This window comes from Chlamydotis macqueenii, chromosome 18 (assembly GCF_036417535.1).
Source record: "Chlamydotis macqueenii isolate bChlMac1 chromosome 18, bChlMac1.mat, whole genome shotgun sequence".
NCBI lineage: Eukaryota > Metazoa > Chordata > Aves > Otidiformes > Otididae > Chlamydotis > Chlamydotis macqueenii.
Window position 1 is genome coordinate 1,908,966 of NC_141573.1, and position 25,411 is coordinate 1,934,376.

At 49.4% G+C, this 25,411-nt stretch overlaps 1 long non-coding RNA gene across 3 annotated transcripts in view; it reads left to right on the forward strand.

The window, feature by feature from the left end:
- Positions 1 to 24,165, forward strand: part of LOC147598450 (uncharacterized) — a 108,323-nt gene extending 84,158 nt beyond the window's left edge. Inside the window, exons 1-6 of one of the 3 annotated variants that reach the window (XR_015260556.1) lie at positions 2,233 to 2,383; positions 3,605 to 3,842; positions 13,219 to 13,444; positions 15,440 to 15,571; positions 16,688 to 16,834; positions 23,931 to 24,165. This is a non-coding gene — a long non-coding RNA (uncharacterized LOC147598450). Of the gene's footprint in view, positions 1 to 2,232; positions 2,384 to 3,604; positions 3,843 to 13,218; positions 13,445 to 15,433; positions 15,572 to 16,687; positions 16,835 to 23,930 lie in introns of those variants that run through there. The other 2 variants (XR_015260557.1, XR_015260555.1) reach the window with 2 other exon arrangements.
- The last annotated feature ends 1,246 nt before the right edge of the window (positions 24,166 to 25,411 follow it).

The following is a 25,411-nucleotide window of genomic DNA, read 5'->3' on the forward strand; positions in this document are numbered from 1 at the left end:
GCACGGACACCCCAAATCCCCGAGGCTGTTGTAATGGCAGGGTGTTTATTGTGCATTTCTCTCCTTTAAAAGACAGAGAGAACATCCACACAGAAGTGTTTTGGCAGGCTTAACCAGAAGTTATTGTTTTGACACAGCAGCGAAAGTCTCTGGCCTGGGTTACGAAGGAGATGGACGATGGTCACAGCTCCTCTGAGCTTAAAACCCGTGATGCGATGCAGGGACGGGAGTGATCTGCTCTCGGGTGAGGTTATCAAGCCCACCTTGGTGCACAGAATGTCTGGGTGCATGAATACTGCGGAAAAAAGGAGGACCACGCTTCCAAGGCCGACGCGCTGCTTGCTTGGGATGGGCTGGCACGCGGTGCCACGGCTCTTCCAGCGTCTGGTCAGAGCAGACGGGCCGCGGCAAAGGGCCTCCATAGAGTAAACTGCCTAAAGCCCAGTGTATTTATCTTGGAAAAGGCGCAGGGTTCAGCCTTGCCTACTAGGAATCCCGGGCGAGGCCGGCAGCCAGGGTGGGTACGTCAAAACCCGCTGCCTGCGCCTCTGGGAGTGAGGATTGGGGTTGCTCGGATCCTGCGTGCTCAGGGATGCGGGGATAGCCTTGCCACTGAGTGATTTTACCCAAGCTCAGGGTGCTGTGAGAGCTGTGGCATGTGGCCATGCATCCCCATCCCAGTGTCCATATGCTCCAGTCCCCGCAGTGGTGCGGCTGAGCTGCAGCTCTCCACGCTGGAGGAGGAAACCTCTGCCATTGTCAGCAGTTCCAGTGTCCTCGAGCACCGCTCCAAAGCGGGAACACAGAGAGAGGTGGTTATGATTTGGTTTAGGTGGGATATAAGGAAAAAATTTTCTGCAAGGATAGTGCCGATGCACTGGAACAGGTTGCCCAGGGAAGTTGTGGATGCCTTACCATTGGAAGTGCTCAAGGTCAGGCTGGACGGGGCTTTGAGTGACCTGGTCTGGTGAAAGACGCCCCAGCCCAGGGTGGGCTGGACTACATGTTCTTCAAGGTCCCTTCCAACCCAAACCATCCCATGATCTATGGCAGGCCTTAGCCAGGAGGAGGTGGCAGTCCAAGGTCTGGTCTTCAGCCACGCGTTCTTCGACTAGGAGGCCCGCATGCATGCAATGGCCCCCTTGGACCCCCCAGGCGCAGCTGTGCACCCTTACTCTGGAAGATGCTGCTCCTACAATATCTTCCTCAAAGGCAAAAGCATTTTCTCCCTCCATGGATCACTGGTGACTTCAACTTTTAAAAATAAGCAGAGGCTCCAGCATAGCCCTGCACGCGATGTCTAGCCAAAATGCAAAACTTTACCACAGTGCACAAGTGGGCTGTGTTTTTCCGACCAGGGAACAACGTTAGGGCCCTTTCATCACCTTTCTTTTGCACTTCTTTTAAAAATGATTTAAATTGGAGGCAATGGTATTGAACCTCTGACACTCAGACAAGACTCTCTGAATCACTTAAGCTGCCTCCATTTTCTAGAACCACTTTGCTTGCAGCTCTTGTGGTTTGTTTTATTTTTTCTCCTCAGCATTTGTTCTTTCCACTCTGTTTGCTATTTGTGCCACCTCTGTGAGATTTCATTTTGTTTTTAGCCTCCATATAGGACAGAGTGCTGCTGGCTGCCGGGGGCTCGTTTCCCAGTCCTGCCGCTGATGCTCTCCAAAACCTGAGCCTTGCTTCCAGCCCCTCTTCCAGCAGCAGCATTGACAACGTTGTGCTGAACACTCAGCCCCCTCATTTGCCACCGAGGAGAACGCATAGCAGAGGAAAATAAAATTCCAGATTGCTCAGCAGAAAGGAAAAACCAGCTTGGAAGCCCCTCTGGAGTCGGGCCAGGCAGTAATCTCATGCCGCGTGGGTGAGAGCGGCAGCATCTCCCTTGGACTCCGATGGAGCAGGAGCTGCTCGCACCCACTCAGCATCCAGCCTGCTCCATTTACAGCCCTGATTTTGAACCAGCTGAACAAAAATACTTGTGGGCAGCAAAAATAGCCGGTGCTGAAAACCTGTGTCTACTGAGGGTGGAAATTGCTGGGAGTTCCTCCGTGGCCGCAGCCGATCATTAGAACTGGTGTCATAAATAAGACGCGGTCGCACGGCGTGCCACGGCCAGGCTCCCCCCGGCTGCAGCGGCACCGAGCCCGGGCACCCCTTGGCCACAGCACCGTGGCCGGGAGACTGAGGATGCTGGTGAACGGCTCAGAGAAAAACAGGCCTTTTTTTTTGGGGTGGGGGGGGGGAGCAGCATCATGCATTTTTCCATTGTATCAGCACAGTATGCAGCGTGATGGAGGAGTTTGTGCCCCAAATGTTGATGTAATTTCTACTCCTTCCCTGGAAGCATGGCCCTCAGTCTTGTGATGCCGAGGTAGGATTGGGATTGCGTGGAGCCACTGGGTTGCTGCATCTGTGGCACGTTCACAAAGCAGGATTTAGCCCCGTGGGGATGTAAACGTGCCATGCAAATGCATGCAACCCCCAATTTTTTATCAGCTGGCAAGATAGAGTTAGACACTGTAAGCTGGAACCCTGAAGGAAAAGGTTAATGCTGTGCAAACCTCCGGTTCCCCTGTGCAGAGGGGAAAGCAGAGCGAGCCCCAGGCTCCCGGAGCCTCTTCCCGTGGGAAGGACAAGCGGGCTCGTTCCCTGGCTCCGGGCACACCGCCCTTTGCGGAGCAGGGAGGGAGAGCTGCCCCGTGTTGCTGCGGGGATGCGGAGGGTGCTTGTGTGTTTGAGGAGCCCAGCCTGAAGGGTCAGAGTGGGACTGATGGAGCAGATCCGTCCTCGGTTTTTGGCCTCATGCAGCGCGTGGCCTCGGCCAGGGTGGGGGTCCCGGGAGCGAGGGTCCAGCAGCTCGCAGAGGGAGAGTCGGAGTGGGGAGCATGGCAGTTCCCAAGGTTTATTTCCCAGGAGCACGGGTTTTGAAAGCTAGAAGTTGCTGTTGGATTTTAGCAACTGTAAGGAAGCTGTTTGCCTCCCAGCTCAGCGGATGCCGTCTTGTGCGAGAGATGGTGATGCCATCACCGGCGTTTTGGTCGGCAGAGCCCAGTGCCAGTTAACTGGGTGATCTGGGACACGTCCCAGTCTCATCTCCCATCTCCTGCGCTGGGAGGGAAGCAAAGAGGAATGGGGGGGCATGTGCCCTGTGCATGCAGCAGCTGGGGTTGCTGCCAATTCAGCTTTGCCTTAGGGACAGAAAGGAGCAGGATGAGCCTGGCTTTAGCCTAAAGGTCTCTGGGATCCTTTGATGGACGGTGCTGGGGGGCATGGTGTGGCGTGGCACGGCCACACCGGTAGCTGCGGTGATGCAGGGGTGGCTCGGCTCACCCCTGCCCGGGCTCTATCTGTCCCTGCTCACAGCGGGATGTCCCTGGCCATCAGCTGTTGGTACCTCTGTACTGACTCACTCATTTATTTGTTGGTGCTTCCCGGGCTGGCTCTCGAAGCCCATGTGGAAATGCTTGAGCAGCCATTCTAACCTTTGGGCTGCAATAATTAGCCTCACATGGCATCTGATCTGCAACATGTGGCCTGGGCCATTACTTTGCTTGAGCTGCTTGTTAAGCCCTAATCTCTGTTTGATTTCAAGGTGAAACCGATTTGAGTTTCCTGAGGTTTCTCAGACGAGCTGCGGGGGTACTGCTCCCTTTGCTCCTGCTTGTCTCCCACCGCTGAGCCTGCGTCTGGACGGGGGAAGGAGTCAGAGTCTGGCTGAACCCGCTCCTCCGGGTACCATCCCTGTCACGAGGCTGCGGGGAAGGGAGGTGACGTTTGATGGTAACCGGTCCCTACTGATCTGAAGCATCCGTGGGCTCACGTAGGAGCAGGTGAGTCCCTGCACACCTCGCCAGGAGCCTCTGCACCCTTGCGTGCTCCGAGGAGGGCCCGTTGTACGTTAGCCACTTGTTGTTACAGATGTTTGAAGCTTTCCATGTCAGCTTTGCATTTGGTTTCCCTTCTGCCCTAATTGAGACCAGAAATCCAATTAGACAATAATCCTGTCCTTTTTGAAGTTGCCGGCTGCAGTGTCACATAATCTGCGGTGGTGGATGTTGTGCTAGCGATGGGACCGACCGGCAGTGGTGAACTCCTTCCCCGGTGAGGATGATGAAAAGCATTTTTAAGATACATCCATCGCTGTCTGCGTCGGGAACCAGCATGTGCCGTACTTGGCTGTTCCTGTTCGGGACAGCAGATGTTTGAACAAGGGGCTGCGGCACCCGCCGCCTTCTCACTGTTACTGGGCAGGCGTGAGCCCGTGCCTCGCGCAGAAGGGGCGGCCGCCGCTTGAAGCGGCTCCTGTTTATTTGCACAGATGCGCTGGGTGAAGGGAGGTGGGGCGGAGGTTTGAGCGAGGCCCCTTTAGGCAGGCTCCCCCAAAGCAGCTTGTTTATAAGCGGCATTTCCTTGATTTGGAGATTTTGGGGGCAACTATGAGCACCCCTGGTTAATACTGGCTGGAGAATGGCTGTCACCGAGCCTGGTACGGGCTTTAACGCCTGTCTGAGGAGCTGGGCACGGCTCTGCCGCTCAGCACGGGGCCAAGTGAGCGTTCCTGTCAGCTGGCTCCTTAAAATACAGTAGTGCCCTGGCAATCGCTGTCCTTACAACGCACTCAACGTCTGAGTATGTTCTAGACTGGTAATATATAGTGCTGGTGCGTATGTGCGGTGTGTGCACACGTATTTACAGGCATACACCCTTGGTTTAGCGCATGTTTTGCGGAGACTTTGAGGAATTAGTTAAGATATGTCGTCGTTGTACTTGGAGAATAATGACAAAGTTAATTAATGCTGGTGTATCAGGCTTACGCGTTGCAGATGCAGTGGTTCCCGAGCCGGAGGGATGTCAGCGGTGACCGCTCAGAGCTGGAAGGGGCTCGCGCGAGCTGCCAGCCGCCCGATCAGCCATGGTCCCTGCTGCAAAACCAAACTGCTGCCGAGCAATCAAATTGAGCCCCATCCTTTGGCTTCCAGTTGCAAGAGCCAGCTTCTGCCTCGTGTATCTCTTGCCGCACGGTAGACGAGCTGCTTTGGGCTCGGTATTAACCACAGGCTTGAGCTGAGGCTCCTGGTCTGCTGCTCTGAGCTTTTCATCCCGGCAGCGCAAGAGCCGCAAGCTCGAGCCGCTCAGCTGAGCTGCATCTCCCTTCTCTCTTCTATCTGCTCTAGAAAAACAGGAAACTGCCCCAAATTAGCTCGGCAGCTGAGCCTCCCGAAAGCCACAACACGGCAATTGTAGGCACCGCTCAATTGCGTTTTTCCTACCCTGCAGCAGCCGTGCGTGAGGCCAGCAATTTGACTTGGTGCCTCAGCCTGCTATTGTGGAAGAAAGCAAGAAGGGAAAAAAAAAAAAATTAAGGGGAGAGACTTTAAGCTCAGAGTGTCCCATGGCATTGTTTTTATCCTTTTCCCATCCTGGAAAAAGAATAAAAAATAGCTCCAAATCCATTTCTCTCCAGGATTAAATTAGGCTGAAGAGATGACAGGAGCAGCACTGATGAGCTCTTGATGCTTTTACGCCTCGTTGGGCAAGACAGAGTGGTGTCGACTTTGGGAACTGAAGTGTTCTGGTGAGCTGAGCTCCAGCCACCGCTCCGGAGGGTTGGGGATGGGTTTTCTGCCAGCAGGTTTCCATGGGGAGAGCAGCTATGGCCGTATCAGACCTTCCGTGGCTTGGCACGTCCCGTGTGGTGACGTGAGGGCTTCAGCATCACTGAAGTGCTTTTAGATGGCTGTTGTGTGGTTGTGCTTTTGTCTGATTAAAAACCCAAACAAACCTCAAAACCTAACATAGCACAATTTAATACTTTAAGCTGGGGCTGTTTCAGCCCTTCATTTCAAGTACGTTTTCTTGTGATGGGCAGCAGCAGCAGCAGTAGAAAGGACGTTCTGGTACCTGGGAGATCAATGTTTGCAGGAGTGGTTGTGTGATGGGGTGAACCCCAAATGGCTGCAATGTGGGATTGGGAAGGAGGAAGGTCCAGAATTTCTGGGAATCTAGAGACCTGTGCAAAAGGAAGAGACAAAAAATGGTTGACTAATTCTGGGAAGGTTTATAAAAGACAATTAAATACAACATCGAGAGACACAAGCCACTCTGTGCTGGTTTAGAAAGGAACCGTTTGCCCCAGAGGGCACCAGGAATTTCAAGGGGAAAGAAATGAAGCCTCCCCAGCTGCAGGCGCTTGCGGTGCTGGCTCATCCTGTCTTCAGCGTGAAGATGTACCTGTTACAAGTGCAATCGTCCTCGGTTTAATTTAAAGTCATTTTGGCAAGGCTGGTAGGCCAGACAAGGGTAACGTAGAGAGCCTTTATTTTACCAACAAGTTGGGTTTTTTTCTGTCTCCTGTACTTCCATTGTTCCCCAGACTGCCAATTCCTTCAGCCTTGCCTTAAAGCCCCGATTCTCAGCTGGCAAAATTCCCCTTACGCCTGTGATTTGACCCATTATTTGACTTGTTTGCTTTTGGCTGCTCTCCAAATACGCCTTGCTCCCAGATGCCTCCATTTGAGGATGCTTTGGGTTGAAAGCTAACTATGTGTATTGGAGATTTAAATATAACCTCAACATTTTTTTTTTTTGTGGGGGGGGGGGGAAAGATTGCAGGCAGTGAGAGGGTAGGGAAAGTGTTTAGGCAGGATAGGGGCCGCGGTGTGCTGCCGGTTTTGGCCAGTTGAGGCTCGGGCGGCTTTGCCCCTCGATGGGGACCTGCTGCTCGGGATGGCCACAGCCGCCATCCCCGCTGCAGCGGGAGCCGGGACGGGGACGCGGGCGCTGTCACCCGGGGCTGGCAGCTTCTTACGCAGATGTGGGCCAAGCGACTAACACAAAGCGGAAGCCCTTAGGAGAACCAAATTCTTCCTCAGCCGTTCAATGAGCTTCTAATCCCTTCGCTCCCATAAAATCTCGGCTGCAGGCTGCCCCTGTTTGTGTATTTCCACTGGCCACGAAAGCCACCTCCCAGAGCATCTGTCCGTGCGGTTTAGGCTGAAACCTCTCTCTGTGCCAATGGCCACACCTCTCCGCAGAGAACATGTAATTGCAAACTTTTATTTTTTTTTCTCCTTTTCCTCCCATTTAACGTAAAACAAGCAGACACCCGTCACCATCCTCTGCTTCGGCTCTGATGCAAACTTTTTCCACCTGGCCAAGTTAGGCGTTCAAAAAATATAAATAAATACGAACAGAAAAGGGGAGGGGGGAAAAAAGGCTGTCGGTAGAGATATTTTTAAACACATGACACAGAGGAGTGTGACACACTTGGTGTTCTCAGTGGGTGGGTGCAGTGTTATTTCATGTTATTCTTGTCGCTGGGCCCAGCATTACAAGTGTACGCGTTATTCGCGGTGTCTGATAATGGTGTGTGGCACCACTGCCTCGTCCCAACCTGCTGGGGGGCTGCTGTGGTGGGCGGTGGGGAGGATTTGGTGGGTGGGTCTCCAGCCGCAGCCTCGTGAGGATGTTTATGTCACCGAGCATCGTTAGGATGGGGAGGCTCCAGGTAAAGGGCATTTCATTACCTCGCTCATACCCTGTTTTGCCACGTCCATCTGTGCTGGCGTTGCTGCAAGTCCATCTTTCTACGTCTGCTTGTCCATCCGAGGGGTACTGGTCCTCAAGTGGTGGTTTTGGAGATGGAGATGATGGAGGGAGCTGAGACTGTGTGCGTGCGGGAGGCGGGAAGGTGGTGATGAAGGTGGCAGAGGCTGATGCCGGCCAACATCTGACAGGCTTGTACGCGAACTCGTGGTTTTATAGCCCTATAAAAGGCAGCTGACAGAAGAGGTTCTGATTTTGGAGGCTCCAGCTGAGCTGGGAGGAGCCGGCCTCCTCTCCCGGCGCCGGAGCCGCGTCTGCTGGTGCCGAGCCTCGGCCGTGACATCAGGGAGGGAGAGCCAGGCTGGGATTCCCAGTGTGCCGGAGGGCAGGAGCCAGGCGCTCAACCCAGCCATCGCCGTGGCCCTGCCAGCAGCGCCGAGCTCCTGCTTTCCTGGCTCGCCTCTTGGAGACTGTGTGCAATGCTTGGAAAGGGCTTCCTAGCACCTTGCTCGGCAGGGCGGGCATGCCACCTCCCCCCCTTCCCTGGGTTTGCTGTTGGCGATTGCGTTGCAGATATGGGAGTTTGCAGGGAAGGATGAGGCCAGCTGAGGTCCCGGGCCTCCGTTCGTCTGCAGCGCACGTACACCAGCGCGATGGGCAGAGCTGGTGTAAAGCCGTACAGCTCCATGGTCTGGTCCACGGCCGGCTTCCCTAACGTGGCCTCTTTTATTTTTTGGGTTTGCTTTCTCTTCCCTGCCCACTTCTCACCATCTCCACTGATCCGTTTCATTTCTGTTCAATGCCTGAACACCTTTCTGGAGCCAGGCCAGGTTGCTTGGCCTGGGTCCCTTCTCATGCTCACTGCTTTCTTATGGATTGCTGCCACCATCTCTGGGACTGAACCCTTGGCGGGACCATGCCAACGATGGAGTGGGACGGAAACAAAGCAGGATTACAGGAATGGCGGCGGAAGATCCACTTACTTGAAACCTTGGAGGTTTCAAATCAGGGCAGGGGCAGGGCTAGGGATGCAGCTTCTCTTCCCGGTTGTACTTGGGACCATCACAGAACGTTCGCTCTCATTGCAATATTGTGCTGATGTTCACACGGTTTCATGGTGGACTTAGGGATGCTCCATCTTAACCTGGCTTAGCCCCAAGTTACCAGCTGAGAAACCAGGGAAACGTCCTCCTCATCCCAAAGCAAAGCAAATCAAAGGCAGTGAGGAGAACCTATGGACTCACATGAAGGCGTATTAATCTTTCAGTTAATCTTTCTGTTAAGTCCTCTAAGACATGGATATAAGGAGAGACTAACCCCTTGGAAATATTTGACTCAGATCTGTTCTGTAAATCTGGAAACTGGAGAAAATTAATCTTTTGGCCCATTTCCATATGAAAGATGGAGAAACTCTCTGTAAAACTCAGCATATGGGATGTGCTGCTTCGTCGCCTGTTATCTGCATGGTGATGCAGGGCCAGCTCGAAGGGCTCCTCTGCTGGGTGCTGTGTCACTGGAAATTGGGGAAAGAACATGAAAAGTGAAGCCCTGACTATTCCCTTTCTCCCAATCAGCCTGCTCAGAAATCTCCATGGTGCTCCTATGCCTTGATCCCCCACCACGACCAATGGATCCTGGCTCTTTTTTTATGGAGACTCCCCACCGAGGTAGACGCTAGTTAAAAGGTTACTACCCAGCTGTGAAATATGTAGACAGGGTAACAGCTCAATGGCGGAGTGACCTCATATCTCATATTTATTGACTAAATGTGGCTTGAACTAGTCACCACTAGTAAAATAAACCACAGCCCCAAGTACTGCAGGAATATTCCATGGCAGACAGACTCCTGGTTCCTTGTTGCACTCTTTCTTTCACTTGAAATTTAAAAAAAAAAAAAAAAAAAGGCAAAAACTTTGTTACTAATCTCATTTTGTTTACGAGGTAGGTCCTGCAGAAACCTTTCGGTGCAAGCTTGTTTTTTCCTATGAGAAGAGCTGGGACTCTCTCTTTGCACTGAAAGAGAGGGAGGGAGCGAGCCCTCTGGATTCTGTTTTTGCCGACATCCCCCTCAAGAAAAAGCTTGATCAGACTAGGACAGGCGCGTTGGGCTTTAACAGAGGGAGCTGGGGTCGGGTGGCTTTTTTGTGACATCTGTTTCGAAGTCACACTTGCTATCTCAGGGATGAGAAATAGCTATGGAAAATCAGGAGACTGCCTTCGGTTTTGTCTGCCTGAAGAAACTGATGTGGTGTAAAGGTCAAGTGACTAATTTCTTACTTCTGCAGCAAATTAAACCCATGATGTTTTCCTGAGCATGTCCAGTTAGTCTTGATTTTTTCAGCTTTGCTGTCACAACAGTGGTTGCTCACCTTCGGCATAAAGAAATGGAAGAAAACTGTGACCAAAACGCTTGGAAGTAGCAATGAGAGCGCTTGTGATTCTGGGTGCTGTTCAGGAAGCAGAAATTCAGTTTGTCCCATTCCCCAGCACCCCGATTGCTCTTGGCATCTCTGTCTTGATGTGGCGTGTGCCCTTTCCACCAGCCCCCCGCCACGCGGAGCCTGGCCCGGCTGCAGCGCGGGGCTGTTGCACGCACAGCATCACCTTCCCCAGTCCCCCAAAGTCGCTGGCTAGGTGACCCATTTCTCGTTGCCCCGTGTCCCAAAAGCCTATGGGGTGTTGTAAACCGTCTGCGTTGCGGTTTATTAGCTCAGGGCGTCTGCGGGCCCCGGGAGGCAGTGGAAGCCCTGTGCCACGGTAATGGCACAGTCTGGGCTGGAAAAGCCGCGGCGCGTTGCAGGTGTTGCTATAACGTACTGCCTGGGATCGCCTTTCTGCTCAAAAACGATGATGCAGTGTTTCCCTTCGGAGATTTACATGCACATGGCGGGGGATGCTCTCAGCATGTCGGAAAAAAGACAAAGTGGGCACCGGGATGGGATGCAGATGTTAGAGCGATGAGCACACATCAACGTGGGCTATAAACTGCGGGCTCGGAGCCGAGCAGCTCTTCGTGGCTGCCTTTCAATAGAGCAACGATGCAGAAATCCCCTCCCTCACTCATCCTTCCCCTCCCATCCACCTATTTCTCAGTAAAACTATGAAAGAGACTCCAGACTCAGGGGCTGGTTGATGGAGAGTGATTATTTGGAGGTTACTGCTGATAGGCAGTGTTGATTTGGAGACCAGTCAAGTGTCGTCTTGGTCATGTCACCTGGGATCCTATGCTAATTGTTACTGTGGTTAGTTTTTCTAAGGTAATACGTAGATAGATAATGAGGGTCAGGGAAAGGAGAGGAAGTTGCCTCGTTAATGCTCTGTAGAGATAACAATTTCTGCTTTTGGCTGGGGGACACTTTGCCAGCAGAGAACACCAGAAGCATCTTTCCCTGCTGATGTGACACCTCTTCTTCCCCAGAAAATTGGGTCACTGAGACTGAAGCCCTCTTTCTTTCCTCTTTTTTAGGTGGGAAAAAATAATTCTGACTCCTACTGTCTATGATAATATTTTGATAGGGGAATAAATATTAAAAAGCCATTGTAAATGACCAAAAATACCACAGCACTATTACAGAATTCTGCAGTTAGGGAAGCACTGTTCACAAATGGTGAAGCTGGTGAATTGCTGCTTTTCAATCAGAAAAAGTAACTTTATTGCTTGCTTGCCCTTATTATTCTTTGATTTGTTTAATTTCCTGACTCTGACTTGAGCAGGACACTGGCTTGATTTGTGTGTCAGCTCCATTTATCCAACACACGATGAACGGGGTTTGAAGACTTTGTTGGGGTGTGTTTGTGCTCTTCAATTTCATCTGAGCTTCAGGCTGTCCCAACTCTTCAGCACTGAACACCACCACCTCGGGGCTGGGGTGGTCACTGGGGTGACCATCCTCCGGTTTGGGGCTGAAGCCACCGTGTTTCATGGTTTCCGCCTGAGGTCATAAATCACGCCGGAGCCGGATTAAAGCTTAGGTTAGATTCACTGGCAGTTTTGCTGTTTTCACTGAACCTTGCAGTGATTTGGACGTGAGCTGAAGATTTATGCGAATTCGCAGAGCCCACGGTTCCAGGTCAGAGCTTGGACTGAGGCATTACCGTTCCCCCAAACGTCTTTGGTGGCCGCATCTGAAGCAGGAGACGTTGCTAGGAAAACACATCCAGCGCTTATCTCCCTGCTGAGTCTCCTTCTGAGAAGTAAGCGACTCGATAAAACAAGCCCAGAAGTGCTGGTATAAACATTGCTCAGAAAAATGTGACCTGCCCTCATTGTTCTGAGCTTGAGGCAGTATCCGAGCCTGCGTGTGACAATGCTGGGGAGAGCATATGGGCAAAGCATGAGTGGAAAATTAGAAGTGGAGTGGAATACAGGCTTCATTTTCCTTTTTTTTTCATCTCAATACATGCAAACAGGAGTCATAGATGGATGGGATATCCCAGGAAAACCTGTCCCTGACATCAAGATAAACAGGCTGAGATGATACTGGAGCTTGAACCGCAGTGGTCTCCTCCAAAATGTCCTGTCCCAGAGCAGCCGCTCTCTCAGGAAAGGTGGCTTGGATGACCCGTTTGTTACAGATGTTCCCTCTGAATTTGCTGAGCGGTTCCCTGACGTGATGCACATCGTCTCGTAACTGTGGCCGTAATTTTCCTGTCTCTAGTCATCCGGACATCGTTGTCAGAGCTTGGGGCACAGACGAGAACTTATTTCATCCTATGGGCAGGGGGACCAGGCTTTGCGTGTTCCCTCGGGATGCTGTGGTCTGGGACACCTCACTGCTTCCCCAGCTCCCACGGCTCACATGTGCCAACCCACGTACGCGTCCGGACGCACACACGTACGCGCGTTCCTCCACCGGCTGATCTCCAAATCTGTTCAGGAGGAATTGGAGCCATAACAATATGGCAGTAAAAAATAATGAAATGCCATCATAAAAAAGATGTGGAAAAGCAATTATTTATTTATACCTAGGGAACTAGGAATAATACACCTGCCTCGTTGGGAAGGCTGGCACAAAGCTGGCATTGCATCGTGGTACTTAATAATTTTTTACCACACTTTATAGGCTCTTTCCTGCAATTAATGCTAAATAAAATCAACATTTCTCCAACTTGCGTTTCTGGCTCTCATTAACTCCCTTCTTGCCATTCGCCATCTCTTTCCCTTCTGTATCTTTTCTTCTTCGGTATTTTTCTAAATTTTCCTTCGTTCTTCACTTCTCGTAAGCTCCTGTGTGTGGCAGCTTCAAAGAGCAGTGCCTGCTCTCTAATTGAATTAACTGAGATTTCCCAGCCTGGTGCAGGATCATTCCACACCGCAGGGCTTAGCAGGGGCTACTCTTCCAGAGGGGGCACAGGCACCTACCCAAGGCGTGGGGATGAGCCCCAGAGCCTGGGACAGGGCTGGGTGGCAGCACCCTCCCCCTCGGTTTGAGCCCAAAGCTGGGAGGGGGCAGCAAAGCAGCTGGGACCACAGAAAACCTGCGGAGGACCAGATTCACAGTTGATGGGTGGCAATGCAAGGGGAAGGATGGAAATTTAGACCATCATCCGCTCAAACGGATTGGTAGATAAATGAATGCGCGATGGTGCTGGGAGATGATTTCAGGACAAAACTGGTCCTGAGCTCTGTGCTGAATTAATCGTCTTTCTCTGTTTTTTCAGGAAGGAGAAACCTCAAGGATTCACAGAAACTGATTGCTGCCTAGAAGTGTTGGGAGCTCTTGGTCATTAAATGTTTGTCCAGGTCTTGGGAGATGCGAGTCCTCTTTCTCTCTTGCTTTTGCTCCCCTCCTCAAGTTTCCAACTTATTTCAAACCGTGGGATTTCAACATCTTCCTTTGTTGTAAACCTGGAGGATGACACTCCCTGCCAGCAACGCTGACAACAGGTAGGATGGAAATTCTGAACAACGAGAAATTTTCTTAAGGGTCCATTTCAGACTGTTTACATTAACGTATTGCGAATAGCAGGCAGAAATGTCTGACAGTGACAATGTCCCCAGCTTGGTTGATACTTTCCTGGTTGCTTCACTTGAACAGGCATTTTTTCTTTCTGCTGCATCCCACCCCCACACCCCAAGTAACTTCTATTAATTCCCACCCCAAAAGGAAAAGAGGGAGAATTTTTTGCTTCATTAATCCCTCCATTCTGATTTTTAAATTGCAGATTTTCTGGGTTTTAAACAAAAAACTTTCTCATTTTTTACATAGAAAAATATTTTGGATGAAACACTCTTTGCCTCTCAAAATCTCCTACCCCCAAATGCCTGGAATTATTCCTAATGCCACTGAAATTGTTTAATGCATTTGACATTTGTTTAAGTAGATCAAGTGAGCTGGGAGAGTCATTAAGAGGCAGATTTTCCCTTGTACCAGTGAACCCCAGGTGAGAAGCTGGCAGGAGAGAATCAGCTCCAAGACTATGCACCAGGAAGCCTGAAAGCAAAGTCACCGGCACACTTTGCGATGGCATGGGAGCCCTCCTGAGCCTGCGTTCGTTACATTGAAAGGGGTTTTTTTTTTTTTCTTTTTTTAATCAAGAGCAGTTGCAAACATGCCTCAGCTCACGGGACGGCTTTGTCTGCCATCTAGTTCGGATGTGGGGAGGGCGGGGGGGAAATGGGACCCACATGTTATCAGCTGATAGATGAAATAGAGGATTATTAAGGAGGATAAAGGCCACAAGGAAAGAGGGGCTGTGCCTGCTGCCGAGACCCATCTCCCCCTCCAAGCCGACGCTCCCTCCACTCCCTCTTCCCCACAAACTCCAGTTAAATGATGAAAAGGCTGGTGTCAGGGCTTCGGGATTTATGTGGATAACGGCGCAGCGAGGCCTGGCATTAGAGAATTAGATCCACGTGTTGCTCCGGCAGGATGATCTATAGGCAGGGTTCTGGGGATCGGCAGGAAAGTGAAATACGGCGGTGGCTCTCCAGCCAGCTCGAATGTTGCCCCGCTCCCACGTCCCCTACCTGCAAGCAGCTCCTCCCGGCTGTCTACCATCACCCAGCCCACGCCCCCGGCACTGCCTCAATTACTTCTATGTGCCTTGTGGGTGCTCCTCTCGGGTGGCCCATCCACCAGCAGTGGCTCAGGAGCATCCTGGGATGCTGCAGCCCTGCGTGGGCTGGACCACAAAGGTTGGGAGTCTGCGCAGTGCCCTGGGGTAAGACTGTTCAGAACTTTTGCAGAGGTGATGGAGTTTCATCCAGCAGCTCTCAGAAGGGTTGAATGTATTTCCATTATATTTCTGGCAGCAAATTGGCAGCTGTGGCTGAGCACAACCACAACCCCTCGTTTGCAGGAGCCCATCCAGCCGAGTGCATCAGGGAAGGGCGCAGGTTTGGTGTTAGCATCTCTGGTGGTGCCCAGATTTGGTAGCAGATCTCTTCATCATCCTTTCCTCTTGGAGGAGAAAAGAAAGGAAGACAAGGTTGCAGTTGCACCATCCACGCAGGAGGGTGGGAGGACAGCCTGGCTCAGCCTGCTCCCACTCCCCGTGAGTGCTGGTGGGACCACACGTGCTTGCCCAGCTCCCTGCACAAGGACCTGTTGTGCAACTGCTGCTCTTCCCTGCTAGGCTGGAGTCAGCCCTGCGGCACAAGGCAGCCTGTCCTGCCCCAGGACCTCTTTCCCTGCCGGCGGCAGTCCTCCTCGTGTAAGTCCGCTCATTAAATGCACGCCTCCACACTTCCATACCTGAGGAGGCAGCAGGCGGCTATTGTGTGTCTCTGGAATCTTATTAATCTCAACCTAGACATAATATTAATAATTTAATATTCCCCTGCATATAACATTTTCTCTTGCCTCCCACATAGCTCAGTTAACGTTAGAGATTTGCCTCAAATAATACTATCTCACTGTTTTTCTACTCTGAGCTTTAGCCTTTCCAGATTTTCCCATTAAAACATTTGGAGGGAGAAAAGAAACAAAACCTTGTCAAAAAATAGAAGCCTCTAAACTGGTGACCGTCAGCCCTTCGTTGGAGGGGGTTCCCCCAGCGCTGGATTTGGGAGGTAAGTGGTGCAGTGGCCTCTTTGAAGTCTGCCATTAGTGAGACAGTCCTCTTCCTCCTCCTCTTCATTAGGTTAAAGCACCCATGTGTGTCAATCCACCCTTGCTATCGTTCACTTGTCTGTCTGTCCTGGGCCACCACACTCCTCCAAGGCGATGGGTGCTGAGAGCTGGGTCAGCATCCCAGAGCTGGTGGCAGGAGAGTGCATCTCTGAAGGGCTTTGTGGGCCATAAACCTATTTATACCTCCTGCTCCAGTGGTTGCCTTTCTCATGAGGGAACATGACTGGTAACTCCTGCTTAACTGCAACGTGAGCTTCGCTAGGCTTGCCCGGTGATCAGCGGTCATTCCCGTGTCAGTCATTCTCCTTCCACTCAATGAAATGCTTTGCATTTGTCCTTGCTGAGCTGTCTTCGAGAGTTTTTTCAGGCTCTAGCTGCAATATTTTCAAGATCAAGACAAATGCCTGTTTTTGGCATTGCTATTTAGGAATTGTCCTGCTTGGACTCTGCTTGAGTTTCTCCATCTTCAAAATAGGGCTGACACTAATTGCCCATTTGCAATGCATTTCCAGACGCGTGGCTGTAAAGTGCTATATGAAAAAAACAGGCATTGTTATTATGAAACCTTCAGGAAAAAAAATTAATAGATTCATATAACTCCGCGGTCATTAAAACAAACCTTATGTGGATGGAAGAGACCAGAACTGAATAAACCTTGAGCAAACGCAGCCTTTCACAATGAAACACAAACTGGTTTTAATCAGCAAAGCCAAATAAGTTTTATTTTCTGAGGTTTCTTTTTCCCTCCATCTCTTTCTTTCAATATTAGCAATTGCAGAAGAGCGCATTGGCCTGATGAAAAGAGGGGAACTTTGCCCGACTCCTGGTCTTAATGAATATCATTTTTAAAAAACAACAACAAAACACTCAGCTTGGGCTGGCCAGGTCTCAAGTTGCTTTCAGCTAGACTAGGATCTAAGCCAGCCTTTCTAAGCATGTTACCCTGTGGTTTGAGCACTGCTGTTTGTCCAGAGCTTTGGGACAAAATTGGGTTTAAGCCCCATCAGATGGTAAGAGTGGGCTGACGATCACCTCCTTGCGTTTGCTTCCTTTAGGGAGGCCACACAGCCATTTTGCATTCTGCCTGACCAAGGCTTCTCCTGTGTGTATTTGGGAGACAGAAGTAGCTTTCTGCTAAGAGGATGATGAGGTTATGCATCACGGTGACTCAGCAGCCAGGAGCTGGTGGGGCTGCCTGCAAGGTGAGGAATGGGGAACACCCTCAGAGGGGAGCTGGTGCTGTCCACCTCATCTTTACCTGCACGGGGGACCTCCCTCTGTCATGATACCTTCCCCACAGGGATGTTCTCATTGCTTTTCTACCCTGGCTCCTCTATGACAGCTCGACCCTGAAAAGGCCACCATCCCTAACTTTCACCAGTATGAGATAGCCCCTAACTGGAAAAGGACAGGAGAGCTAACTTTCATTATGATAACGACATCTGTCTGTTGCCTTTTTCCTCCATCCAGACTTCAGATTTCCCATGGACTTTGCCACCACTGGGATGCTGGAGGCTGAGGTCGTAAAACACAAATAGTTGCCCCTGTGCTGATCACCCAGCATGACAGACTTTCCATTTCCATATATAGCGTATGATTTTGGTGTCCAGGGCAAAAAGCTACTGCAGAAGGTCATGTTGGCATCAGGTTCTTGAAGTGAAAGGTGCTAGCTGTAAATCACTGGTGGTGGGACTCATCGAGGAGAAGAAAAATGGAGCTTCCCTTCTCACTTTATCTTGCTTTCCTCACGTTGAATCCAGGCTCATCCCTGGGGTGAAGAAGGTGCAGACTTAGCATCTTGTGAGCTGTCAAGGAGGAAAAGCTGGGAGAAAATGATCCAGCCATCTCCTTGCTAATGCACACCTAATTTTTAGTAAAATCCTGATGCCTGCTTGCAAGTTCGTCTGTAAGTGCTAAATCCAGTGACACGTCTTGCAATGACATATGTGGAAGAGGGCTTTTGGATGACGCGTGGGTCAGTCTCATTCCTGCATGGCAAACTTCCAGTCTATGCTACTTTCACTGTCTGGGATAAGTAAGCACCCTCCTGGTGATGCCATCAGGCCAGGCGAGCACCAGCCAGACCTGGAGATGTGCAGGTTCTTGGTAACTGTGGGAGTGTAAGATTGTGTAACTCATTGGCTAAAGTGTGTATCTATTTGCAATCTATTGTCTCCTGCTAACAGGTTTAGGTCCAGATTAGGAATGGTATTTAATCACCTACCTCTTTGTAATTACAGTGCTATGTAGGCATTTAATTACATCTTGTTCTCAACTAATGCCTATCATTTTTCATTTGTCGCTGGCAAAGACTGTGCACAAAGATGGGCAGTAACTTTTCAGCAACCGCCAGTTCCTAGTGATGCTGAGACCTTCATTTTTCAGCTCAGCTGGCCAACGTGTGTGTGCTAAAGCTGGTGATCTTGCATTCAAATCTAACCCAGCCTGAGGTTCATAAAAATGGCGCAGCCATTGCACTGTCAACACATACTCTCAAACAGTAATGCCAGTGCCCTAAAGCAATTTCCTTCTAATGTTGCTTGAGATGATGACAATGACTTGTACACACTAGAAGCCTCCAGATTCTTTGGCCAGGTGGGATGTGCTGCTGATGCTCTGAGGGTCTCACACTTGAGTGAGACTTTATGTCCTGCCAACCCAAAAGATGAGTGAGTGGGTAGTGTCTGGGCTAGGCTGAGGAAAAGAGACAAGGGAATAGCAGTGACCAAGGACAGAAAAGATGGTATTGTGGTGGGAACCAGTGCCAGCCTCCAAACGCCATCTAAACGGCGTGGAATGGACTTCTTATGTGCTAGATATGTTAGGTCATGTAGGTCCTTCCCAAGGGGTATAATCAGAGACGGCCCCACCCTCCTTACCCATGTTGAGCTTGGCAAGGCTTGTTGGGCTGCGAAGCCCCCCAGTAGCACCAGTAAACAGCTCGCAACGAAGTCTGCCCGGAGGGCTGGCTGTTCGTCGCTGCGGCGCGTCGCCCGGTGCCAAATTCCCGGGCTGGAGACGCCTGCCTGTGGGTTGGCACACAGCAGCCGTGACAGCCAGCTGGGCCACGCTCCCCGCTCACAGCCCGTGCCCAGTCGCTCGCTGCGTACGTGTTGCAACCAACATGGGGTTGGAGGCGCCTTGTAGTGCTCTGCTATGAAATATTACTGGGGGGAAAATACCCTTCTCTTTGCACAATTTATTTGGCCATGAATTTTTTCTGTTAAAAAATCGGTCTCTCCAAACTGAAAATATTTTGCTTTTTCCATTGCTGCAGCTTCCTCCCATTTTCCAGTGGCATAAATAGAAACGGAATACATATTTTTTTTTTAACTTTAGATTCTTATTTTGTGAAACAACAAAAAAAAAAATTGCAAAGAGGTAAATGCATCTGGCAAAACCTTCACTTAATAAAAAAAATAAATTCTTCAACTTGGAAGGATGTTTCCAAGAGAGTCTGAGCAAATGTAAGGTCAGCTCTATTTGAAAAGGAATTGCCGTATTTAATTGACAAGTGGCAGAGAGGAAACTGTTGTTCTTATTAAAACACAGCCCAAACCTGCAGCTTATAAACCTCCTGTGGATCTCAGGCTTGTGCTCCCTGTTTTTTTTTTTTTTTTTGCTTTTCATCTTCTAACCTGTTTGGGGTTTATTTTTCCCTTTTATTGCCACGCCTGCATCCTTTTCTTTCTCGTGTAGGTCAGCTTTTCAAAACCGATACTTACACCCAGAGTCAGTGTCCTTGCATCAGAACATCCCAGCATCATCAGGGTATTTCACCCCACAGAGACTGCTGTTCATGAGCTGCTCATGCACCTTTTTCTGAAATATCTCGTCCAGGCCACGCATGCGCCTGGGCTGATGCAAGCTGGAATTACCCGTGTTTCTAGGTCAAACATCTCAGACCAACTCTGATCCTCCAGACAGAAACCCCACATCCTTCAAAAGCAGAGGAGGATGCCTCCAGTTAAGCTCTCAGGGGGAAAAAAAAAAATCCTGTTTTTTTAAACTGATTTTTTTTTAAACTCTACCCTTCCAAAAAAAAGAAAATAAACCCAAGGCACACGAAGGTATGAAACAGAGCAGGATGTTAAATACGCAACCTACGTCAGCACGGGGCTTGCTCTCAATCAACCCTCCACCTGGAATACCTGGGGGCAAGGAAGGAGGTGGTGGGAACGTGTTGGAACAGACTGGAGCCATCTCGGGGGAGAGCTGCCACACAACGGGCGAGCCGGAAGGGTGGCTTCAGCAGCCCCTTGTTCAACGTCTCCCGTTTGATCCCCGCGCTACAGCGTGCCAGGATGGAAACGCTCATTCCAAGCAAGCCCCCTGTCCTCACTCCAGCGGGTTTATTATCCTAATTGACTTACGGCACGGGGTTCTGAATGAGCCTGCTTGGAAATGTGATTGGCACCAGTAATTTTCCGCTTTATGACATACTTTATAATAAACAATTAAAAAAAAATCATAACTACCAGTAGAGTAGATCATTGGCGCTCACAAACTAGCCTTAGTTTAATGTAAGGTGTAGAAAAGAGGGGTTTTTTTGATGATACAGCCTTAAAACTGTGTCTGTGCTGCTCTTTTGCCATAATTAAATTATTGCTTATAAGGAATTTTGCCTGGTCAAAAAGAGAAAAGAAGCAATTAGAATAATTCCATTTCAGTGTTTTCCATCAGCTCCTAGCCAAGTTGGCCAATAACTAAGGCAAAGAGCAGAGAAAAAAAAAGGTATGTATTGTATACTCCCTTAAAACTTGGCTAGAAATGACCTTTTATTGTCGAGGGTTTTTTTCCATGCCCAGCTTGGCTACTTGAGGCAAGCTGATTGCCAAGTTTCTGTAGTGTGTTATTTTCCTATGTGTTATGTTTTCAAAACCATTTTTAAAAGCTGCCTTCCAAGTGTTGTACAAAGGTTTCGCGTGGACAAGGGCAGAGGAGGCTGCGTTTGGTAGCATTACCAGTGAAGATGCTGGTGTTAAATACCTAGATATATTTTTTCCTTTTTTTTTTTTTGCCTTCCCGCCCCCCCCCACCCCCGTTCCCCATGCAGCCCAAGATGGCCAGATCTCCAAATGGGCTGTGCTAACAAACGCGGCTGAAGACAGCCGTGTGATGTTAACATAAACCTCCTCCGGCAGCTCGGAGAGGCACCGGGAACGCGCCCAGGAATGCTTTTTGCAGCGCCTGTCTCCGCTCGATGCCACGCGGTGGCATTTGTCAGGCGCACTCAGCCGCGGCTCTATGGAGGGCGCAGGACCTTTTCCCTCTGTCTGGGTCACTCTGCCATGTGTTGGGTTGTGTCTGAGCACATTGGTGACTCTTCCATTAAAAAAAAAAAAAAAAGAGGAAGCCATTCTGGGTTACAAAACCCAAGCCCCAAACCAGTTCCTGTCATTCTGGCTCATCCGTAAGGATTTGGCCATCGCATAAGTGACACTCAAGTCATGATAAAACAAGAACTGCGGCTCTCTTTACATTTCGGGAGTAATTTATCTTTGAGTCCCTCATTAAAAACACCACAGTTGAATAAATACAAAGACCAGGGCCTCAGGCATATTCTTATTTGGGATCATTTCATTTTAGGAAGGAAGAGAAATGATTTTAAAGTTTGATGCAATTTTTTTTTTGTAGTTGTGCAGTTTAATCTTGCATTTCACTGCATTTGCCTGAGAGACGTGTTTCATTTCTTTCTTTTTTTTTATATTTAATTTCATTTTCTGGTTTTTATGACGTCCCACAATGTTGGTTTTGTGGTGAGCTGCCGTGGTGTTACCAATGCATTACAGACAGAAAGACAGCCACTTGAAAGCAATAACGAGGGCAAGTCTGTCCTAGCGATTATTTCCTATATGTATTTTGTCCTCTATGAAATTATACAAGGAGTAAAGCTTTCAGACATCCTGACCCTGCATCTGCTTATACAGACATTTAATTTAATTCTCCAGCACACACAAGCTGAATACATCTAGAATACAGACGTATATGCTCCAGCTTTTGAACACAATTTAGATATCTAGCTTTGAAAAAAGAAATAAAAGTGTAATTTTCAAATTTAAAAGTTTTCTTGCTGCATCTTGTGATACCAAACATCTTTTAAAACCCTACCCAAATGATTTAGGAGCAAAAGTCCCACTAACTGAGATAGGAGCCTAAATCTGTCAGATGTGGCAGAAGGTGGTGATATTCCTGATGGGTCCTTTGCCATTTTATGGCTCATCCTGTTTTCACGTGCTTATTTTCCACTCTCATATAGACGGAATGACTCTTCGTTAGCGTGTCGGTAACCAAGTGCATATTTAACTCTGCTATCTGCACTGCTGGCATTTGTTGGGTTGCTTAAATGTAGGTCAAATCAGAGAGGACTTGGAAGAAAAGTGATGGAGACAAAATTGAGAGGGGAAATGTCACACGCAGCACGATGCACGCAGATGGCTTATTATCGCTAGGACCATGTGGCAGAATCCAAACTCATCTGACAGTTTGTTCTCGTGGTACAAAACTCTTTCAGGGACTGCTGAACCTCTGAAAGTATCTGGGTGCATTCTGCGTGATGTTCACACTTTGCTGACCTTGCAGAAGCCTCGGAGCAGTTGCCGATTCAAATCTAGTTTTGCTAGCTGAGAGGTTTAGTGCAATGCTTGTGGTGGGATGGAGATCCCACCAACAATTTTGGTGATTGCCAGGTCTCTCAACCCTGAGTCGCCAGGTTTCTATAGGTTTCCAGAGAGCAGATGAACATTTTGTAGGTCCCACCTTGCCTGGCATCTCTGCAGGAGTGAAAACAACTCAACAGAAGCTCTTCGCTGTGGATCAGTCCTTACCTTTCTCCTGTGCAAAGACTACGCAGAAAGCAAGAATCAAGTGACTGAAAGATTTACGTTGGAACTGGATCCCCGTGGATCAGAACACGAATAACACCTCCATCCCTTCCCAAGTCTTCCAAGCCTGACCTTTCACAATCTCCATTTCCTGACCAATGACTCCAAAGAAAATAGAGCTGCTAGTTGGTATTTAATGGAAATCTGTGCAAAACTTGTCAAAATACACCACCATGCCTGTCAGATGCCTGGGACAAGACCTCTACAGTAGTTTCCAGAAACCCAGTGCAATTACTTACATTTTAAATTATCTTTAATTGTCGCGTGTGAGCTACAGAAACATTTTTCCCCACTCTGAAGCAAGACCTCGCTATTAAGAGTCACCCCCTAATTGCGGCTTTAATAGGGGGACCGCAGCAGGTCAGCCCCGAAGGTTAGCGCAGGGCGCGGCGAGGCGAGAGCGGCTGCCGCGCGCCAGTAAGTGTAAGTGACACATCACAATAGTCCCATCAATTATGTAGCGGCAGTTTGGAGTGTAAACTTTTTAGTGAATCTAATTACCTCGCCAGATGTTTTAATCCAATCTCCTTGCCCCTCCTCTGCCATCAAACAGTGCATTGTTTCTTGAGTTCACGATACAAAAAAGTCACCTTAACTGTAGAATCTAGAATAAACTTGTTGAGTTTTTCTGCAGGAACTGAGCATCGTGTTGCTATCCGAGAGATTATTCAGGTTCATGTGTGACTCCATACTCGTGGGACTGCGCTGAACCAGAATGAACGCGCTCACGAATTGATAAGGGCGTCAGGAAGGGTGCAAGACTGATGAAAAATAGATGAGAGAGTGTAAACGTGCTGCAGAGCAGAATGACAACTTGTTAGCCTGGCAGTGCCGAATTTAAGCAGTAGAGATGCTGCACCAGATTTTTTCCAAGGCTGTTCACAAATTGAGCTCATGTTGCTGTTGACAAAAACCCTGGAAAGTGCAGCTAAAAGCAGCAGTGCTGAACTCTCCTGATCTGCTCACAGATTGCAGTCCGTGAGCATGAAAGAGAATGCTTGCTTACACATCCAGGAGAGAGGAAAGTCCTGAGTTACCTGTGCGCACGGATGTGTGGTACAACCCTCCAGAGGTGCAGAGCAGGGATGGAACCCGCAGCATCGGGAGGAGTTTCCTCCACGTTCCGTGAACTGCGTTTTTTTGGTTTGCTGGGAAAGCTGGGTGTGCATGGGCAACACGTTGACCAGTCTTCAGCCTGGGCTGCGGTGCATGGAAAAAATCTCTCTCTTTGATGACTTAAAACCCTAACCTGAAAAAAAAAAAAAAAAAACCACACCAAAAAACCACGCAACCCAAATCAGAGGGGTCTCAAACTGATAGAACTCCAGTTGAACGACTTGATGGTCTTTATTTGCAGCAGCTTATCCCGTTAATAGTTGCTTTTCTTCCCTTCTCACCCTGTCCTGTCCCACAGTGTGAAAACATTCAGCCTTGTACCGGGCACAGCTTAAGTCGTACGCTCGTGGGATGGAAACCTGCGGAGCAAACAATGAAGCCAGGCTGTTTATAAGGCTTTCGACACGTGAGGCGGTGGAGAAGAGCCCAAGTTTCCATGTAAAGGCCTGCATGGATAAGAATGATGTGAAACACATGGAAAATGTGGAATAAGTAATAAAATTATAAATAAAACAAATACAATAAATTGGGAATGCAGTTTTACTTGTAATGATTTGTGTTCCTAGTAACCCAAGACTCCCTCACCTTTGGAAAATGGTGTGTTTTTTCCGCTGGGGGAGCGGGCTGCAGGTGACAGGCCTGACGGGCGGGCGGTGGCTTGGATCCCTGACGGACTCACGCGGTCAGCCGGGAATCGGCGCTGCGGCAGCCTTGCCTGAGCCCTTTCTCTGACGATGACTTGCATCGTGATCTCAGGAAAAAATCAGTTAATCAAGCAGCGGTTAGTGTTAGCGCAGGAATTTTGGCCAGAAGTGAAACTTGGCTTGTTCTGGGTAGGGAGCTTTGCCTGGCGGAGTTACCCAGCTGTGTTGTGCTGGGTTTGTTTTTTTCCCCTGGGTTTGCTTGGTCGTTAGTGACATCACTTCACGCGTGTCCCTCTCTGAGTGTGCTCTCCCAGTGATACCCTGTGGGTGTACTGGTGGGATGGGGACTCCAGTTTGTCATCGCCGTCAAAGTTGGCAGGTACTTCTGGATCTCATACTGCAGGGTTGTGGGGGAAAAAAAAGACAACAGAAATAACCAAAAACCCAAAACCCTCAGTGTTCATAAATCAGTTGTACAGAGGCTCCCTTTAACAATTTCAGTATCTGTTCAGCTCCAGACAGGAGTGCTCAGAAGCTGACTCTGAAAAAAAAAAAAAAAAAATAAAGTGCTTGGCTGCTTTACCCACTGCTGATGCTCTGTCGTTAGATGAACAACAGCTAGCGTTACAGAATAAGCATATCAAATACATGAAATATGGCCTGCATTTGTACCCAGGCAAGGGGCTGTTGGAGCTCAGGGGCCAGCATGTTGAGGGCACCTGTGGCAAAAGCCAACAGGACAGAAAGAGCGATGGGGCTGACCCTTTGTCCTGCTTAATTAGATACCAATTTAGATGTAGTCTATTGGAAACATCTTTAGCACAAGCCAAGACTGAGGCTTAAATTCATGGCTTTCAGCTGGAAGAGTTTATATCTAACTGGGCCGTCTGAAAGGGCAGCAGAAGCCCAGAGGAGAGAAGCAGCTTGCCCAGAATCATTATGAGACCCAAAGCGTGCACACGGAGCAAGCCCGGGCCCCGCTCTTGCGGACGCTGCCATGGTTTGGGACGATTAAATGCTGAGTTGTACGAGATGTCCCTGTGCCGTATGTCAACAGCTTGGAAAAGTTTCCTTTGATACCACTGTGATGAGTCATTTTGCTGTGCTAGCAATAAAATAAAAAAAAAAAAGGGGG